This window comes from Cebus imitator, unplaced genomic scaffold (assembly GCF_001604975.1).
Source record: "Cebus imitator isolate Cc_AM_T3 unplaced genomic scaffold, Cebus_imitator-1.0 Scaffold24, whole genome shotgun sequence".
NCBI classification, from domain to species: Eukaryota; Metazoa; Chordata; class Mammalia; order Primates; family Cebidae; genus Cebus; species Cebus imitator.
This window is the reverse complement of record NW_016107339.1, coordinates 9,801,088-9,807,008: the sequence shown is the minus strand read 5'-3', so window position 1 is coordinate 9,807,008 and position 5,921 is coordinate 9,801,088. Positions and strand designations below refer to the sequence as shown.

At 39.9% G+C, this 5,921-nt stretch overlaps 1 pseudogene; it reads left to right on the top strand.

Moving 5' to 3' along the window:
- Nucleotides 1–2,983: 2,983 nt before the first annotated feature.
- Nucleotides 2,984–3,313, top strand: LOC108299996 (annotated as a pseudogene).
- The last annotated feature ends 2,608 nt before the right edge of the window (nucleotides 3,314–5,921 follow it).

The window sequence follows — 5,921 nt, the reverse complement described above, 5'->3', positions numbered from 1 at the left end:
TTTTGAGACAGAGTCTCACTCTGTTGCCTGGGCTGGAGTGTAGTAGTGTGATCTCAGCTCACTGAACCTCCGCCTCCCGGGTTCAAGCGATTCTCCTGCCTCAGCCTTCTGATTAGCTGGGACTACAGGTGCGCGCCACCATGCCCAGCTAATTTTTGTATTTTTAGTAGAGACGGGGTTTCACCACGTTGGCCAGGATGGTCTCAAACTCCTGACCTCATGATCTGCCCTCCTTGGCCTCCCAAAGTGCTGGGATTATAAGCATGAGCCACTGCGCCTGGCCCATTTTCACTTTTCACTACTGAAAACATAACCCAGATCTTTTCATTAATCTCACTGAGCGATAGGAAATTCTGCACTCAACCACATCCAGAATGTAGTAGAAAAAACTCTAGAATTAACTCTAGGATAAAGACGTTTTCTTTATTCTTTTCTAAATATGTCTTATGGATGTGTCTGATAATTGTATGTTTGTTTGTTTATCTTTTATTCCAATTATAGCTGTTTGTCCTGAATTGTATGTTTTCTTAAAAGGAAATTATATCGTAGTCCTTAGTCATTTCATGCTGGTCTCAAATTTGCTTATATACTACCATGTTTCATCTCCTTCAGCATTATTTTGAATTCCTAGGGACCGAGTAACTGAAGTAAATGTAGGTTCTATTTTATCAATGCTTTCTTTTTTTCTTTATTTTTTTTTTTGAGACAGGGTCTTACTCTGTCGCTCAGGCTGGAGTACAATGGCGCAGTCTCGGCTCACTGCAACCTCTGTCTCCCAGGTTCAAGTGATTTTCCTGCCTCAGCCTCCTGAGTAGCTGGGATTACAGGAAACTGCCATCACACCCAGCTAATTTTCGTATTTTTAGTAAAGACAGGATTTCACCAGGTTGGTCAGGTTGGTCTTGAACTCCTGACCTCAGATGATCCACCCACCTTGGCCTCCCAAAGTGCTGGGATTACAGGCATGGGCCACTGTGCCCGGCCTATTAATGCTTTATTATAAATTAAGCACATGTGTATCTTTTGTTGGAGTTTCAGTTGCTTTTAACCTGCCACTATTAACAATTTACCAGAATAATAAATTATTTGTACAATAATTTCATTTATTTTGTTAGCAATGTAGATTTGAGAATAATCTATTCTTTACAAGCTCCCACTAAAATAAAACATATAATGACAGTAAAGAGTAATTTGGATATTTTACTGACTTTATATTCTGGCAATGTTTCATGCCTCATTTGCCCAACAATTCATTAGATTAGTGCAACAACATGTTTTAAAGAAGTAAGTTCAGACTTACTTTTCCAAGTATGTTGAGCCCTGCTTATCTTCTGTACTTTCATGCTTGAGTTAATAAATTGCAAAGTTTCCCTCTTTTCTTTGCTTTGTTTTCCTTTTTCCTAGGAATTCATTCCATTTTCCTAGCCAATATCAACTATAAGAGGGGGAAAAAATCCTTTAATGATTTTCAGTTACTAACAGGACAAAGTCTAAGTTCCTTAGCCTACTGCTAATGGTTTTTCATTCCTTCATTCATTTATTCAACTTTTATTGAGCACCTGATGTATGTTAGGCTCTGTTTAAGTACTGGAGATATGAGAGTGATCAAAGAGACAATATTCCTGATCTCATGGAGTTTGTAAGGGAGACAAACAATATCTACACAAATAAAGTATGTAGTTTATCAGATAGTGATAGATGCTTGGGAGAAGAATTAAGAAAGGAAAGGGATAAGGAGTGTTGAGATTTGCAATGTTAAGTAGAGATGTTAAGGAAGGCCTTATTGAGAAGGTGACTTTTTCCTGAGACATAGTCACTCTGTCACCCAGGCTGGAATGCCATGGCACAAAGTCGTCACTGCTACCTCTGCCTCCCAGGTGCAAGTAATTATCATGCCTCAGCCTCTCGAGTAGCTGGGATTACAGGCATGTGCCACCACACCCGGCTATTTTTGTATTTTTAGTACAGTGGGTGTTTCACCATGTTGGCCAGGCTGGTTTCAAACTCCTGGGCTCAAGTGATCCAACAGCCTGGGCCTCCCAAAGTGCTTAATTTTTCCTAAAAATACTAATAGCCAGGCATGGTGGTGCATGCCTGTAATCCTAGCTACTCAGGAGGCTGAGGCAGGAGAATCGCTTGAACCTGGAAGGTGGAGGTTGCAGTGAGCCAAGATCGTGCCATTGTACTCCAGCCTGGGTGACAGAGACAGACTCCGTCTCAAAAAAAAAAAAAAACTTCTCAGCATTCTCAGTATTAGCTTCAAGAATGAGACTGTATGTTCATAAACAAGAGGTCATGTGAGGCGTCAGAGCTGGTACATAAGATAGAAAGGTCAGAGCCTGTTTGTAAACCAGTAACAGGAATAACAAGAGATAAACATTATCAGTTTACACCCAGCCTCTGCCAAAGCCCAGGGTAACACATTTCCACATTTCCTGAGTCCACACAGGACTTTTATTTACAAAGGTTTATTTGATTCTTGGATCTCAAACTGAGCATTCATTAATATGATTTTTAAAAGTCATATAGCTCTGAGGTGAATTGTCCTGGCATGTGGATGGGAAAGGGAGGGAGCTATGCCCTCATCAAAATTTCAAGAGGAAATGTTTACAGATTACTTTCCTGGCTATTATTGGAGACAAGTTTCCTTATCTTTCATCCTTCCAGTTTACCTTTCCTCTGACACTCAAAACACGTTTTACTACTTACTTGCTCATTACCTTTCAAAAAAAAGACAGACTAAATAGAATTCCAAAATTGTATTACAACGTGGACTGTCTTTCAAAGGATTTGTTTTTCCTTAAAGCATTTATTTTTCTTTTAGAGTAATTTAAGCTTAATATTGTCCCAGGAAAGAAAATGGATACATTTGCAAATAGGTGGGTATGAAGAACATGTATTTCAGCTCTCAAGTAGGGCTGATCTCTGCCTCCAAATTGTTTCTTCTAAAATGTTTTTTATTGAGCCCTTCCGAAGTGGCCGCCTTTGGAGAGCAGCAGCCATGGCTCTGTGCTACCCTACAGCCGTGGGCCTCAACGAGGGCCACAAGGTGACCAAGAACGTGAGCAAGCCCAGGCACAGCCGCCACTGAGAGCACCTGACCAAATACACCAAGTTCGTGTGGGACATGATCTGAGAGGTGTGTGGCTTCACCCCATACGAGCGGCGTGCCATGGAGTTACCGAAGGTCTCCAAGGACAAACAGGCCCTCAAGTTCATCAAGACATAGGTGGGGACGCACATCCTTGCCAAGAGGAAGCGGGAAGAGCTCAGCAACGTCCTGGCCACCATGATGAAAGCCAAGAAAGACTGAGCTCCGTCCCTTGCCCTCTCCCTGAAATAAAGAACAGCTTGACAGAAAAAAAACAAACAAAACCTTTTTATCATAGGTGGGGCACAGTGGCTCACACCTGTAATACCAACACTTTGGGAGGTCTGGCATGGTGGCCTGTACCTATAGTCCTAGCTACTCAGGAGGCTGAGGTGGGAGGATCACTTGAGCCCAGGAGGTTGAGATTGCATTGAACCAGGATCCCACCACTGCACTCCAGCCTGAGTGATAGGGCAAGACCCTGTCTCAAACAAAACAAAACAAAATGAACATTTAGCAAATTTAATTAGCGAGAGATAGTTCAAAATCTTGAGATTTTGGTTTGTTTTTACATTTACTACATAAGATTACTTGGTAGAAATGAGAATTAGCTTTCTGTATGACAATTTACAATAGCTATTATTTTAAAAATATTTTTATTCTTAAGAATCAACCTTAAATTAGTCGTTTGGAATTGTCACTACTTAGTATATGGTGAACAAGAACTTTGGAATCAGACGACCTGAGTTCTCAGCCCACAAGCACCATCTAGTTAGTAGTTTAACGACTTTAAACACTTCACATGTTCATTTCTTGGTTTCCTCATTTGTAAATCTGAGTAATAAAATCTATCTCGTATGGTTGTTAGGAAGCCTAAATGCTATAAAACGTTGGGATGAGTGCTTTGTAATTTTACTAGTAGTAGATGCTGTTTAAGGAGACTTAAAAAACTCAGCAAATCAGATTAACTGTATTGTCATTACATCAACTGAAGACTCCAAGTCTGCCAATCTGACGTTAGAAAGGGTTACAGTAGGGGCCCGGTGGCTCACGCCTGTAACCCCAGCACTTTGGGAGGCCAAACTGGAAGAACTGCCTGAGCCTAGGACTTCCCCTTTCCACCCCATCTTGACATAAAATAAAATAAAGCAATTAGGTTGGTATGGTGGTTCATGACTATAGTCCCAGCTATTTTGGAGTGGGAGGCGTGAGGATCACCTGTGTCCGGAAGGTTGTTGCTGCAGCGAGTGGCAATCATGCCACTGCACCCAGCCTGGGCAACAAAGGGAGGCACTGTCTCAAAAAAAAAAAAAAAAAAAAAAAAAAAGGGGGGGTTAGGCTTCAAAAAAAAAAAAAAAAAAAAAAAAAAAAAAAAAAAAAAAAAAAAAAAAAATAGAGGGTTTAGGCTTCAGATACAAATACATCTCAGAGACTCGGGGTTTTGAGACACCTACATTAAATTAGAAATAAAATGATAAAAATCAGCAAACACCTATGCTTTCTGTGAATGTACATTTCTCATATCCCATCTCGTTGATGTCTGCCCAAAAAAGGTACCCAGTCTCATATGCTGTTCATTATATGAAATTTTAGCCAAAAGTAGAACCATTAACTATTAATTAAAAGTCATGTTATCACTTATTTATTTTGGATGATGGATAATGGGTATTTGTTACATTTTTCTGTATGCTTTAATTTCCAAAATAAAAGTGTTTAAAATAATAATAATAAGACCCAGTAGTTAGCCTGATTCTCCAAACTTTAGGCCAGATTTTTGTATACCACAAATCTGCAGCCAGCGCAGTGGCTCATGCCTGTAATCCCCAAACTTAGGGAGGCAGAAGCAGGAAGATAGCTTGAGACTAGGAGTTCAAGACCTGCCTGGGCAACAGAGCAAGAACTGTTGAAAAAAAGAAAGACAATACACAAATCTGCAGGGAGGAATCTTTCTAGAAAGAATTTGTTTCAAGAACTGTCTTGCAGGAATATCAGAAGGTTTTTTTACTTCCTTTGACTCAAAGGCTGTAACATTGTACTTTATAGAAATGGAAATAAAGGCATTAGTTTGAACAATCCTCTATGCTACTGTTGAAAAGTTTGGAGCCTATAACACATTCAAATTGGTTTATAGCCAAATCTTTTTTCACATTCCTTTTCTCCAGGCAGGAACTTATATCTCACAGCCTTCTTAGAGTCAGTCAGGTTGAGCCAGGTGACTAGTTCAGACAAGTGAAACGTCAGCAGAAGTGAAAAGGCCACTCTGGCAGAGGCAAAGGAAAGCCCTTACAGGATTCTCCAATCTAGCTCTTCTGCCAGCCCGGAAGTGCTGGGAGGGCAGAGCCAGAGATGCAAGCAGCAGAGAAGCTGAGTCATCGCACAGACGTGACTAGTGAAGCCTCACAGCCGAGCCCGTGTTGAGATAAACACAACACAGTCCTGCAGACTTTACAATCATAAATGAGGTAGAGCAGAAATGGAAAATGACCCTCTAGGCCTCTAAGACCAAATTATAATGAAAAAATCTATATCTTCAGTTTTGAAAATTAAAGCTTTTGACCCTGATAAAACCAGTTTGCTATACAAGTATCTGTTAACCATGTGAAACTACTGAAATGAGTCAAACTATTTTCTTAAGTTCCTTCCACTTCAACATCAATGCTAATCCTTATTCCCGAATTCGTTTTTACAGACTCTCTTGTAAGGAAAAGGAAAATCGACTCAGAATTTTTAAAATTGTGCTATTACTAGTTTATATAGCTTTCAACAACAATTTACAAATAGTGTGCATAGTCAGTATAAATATTTAATTAGTGTATATATATATATATAT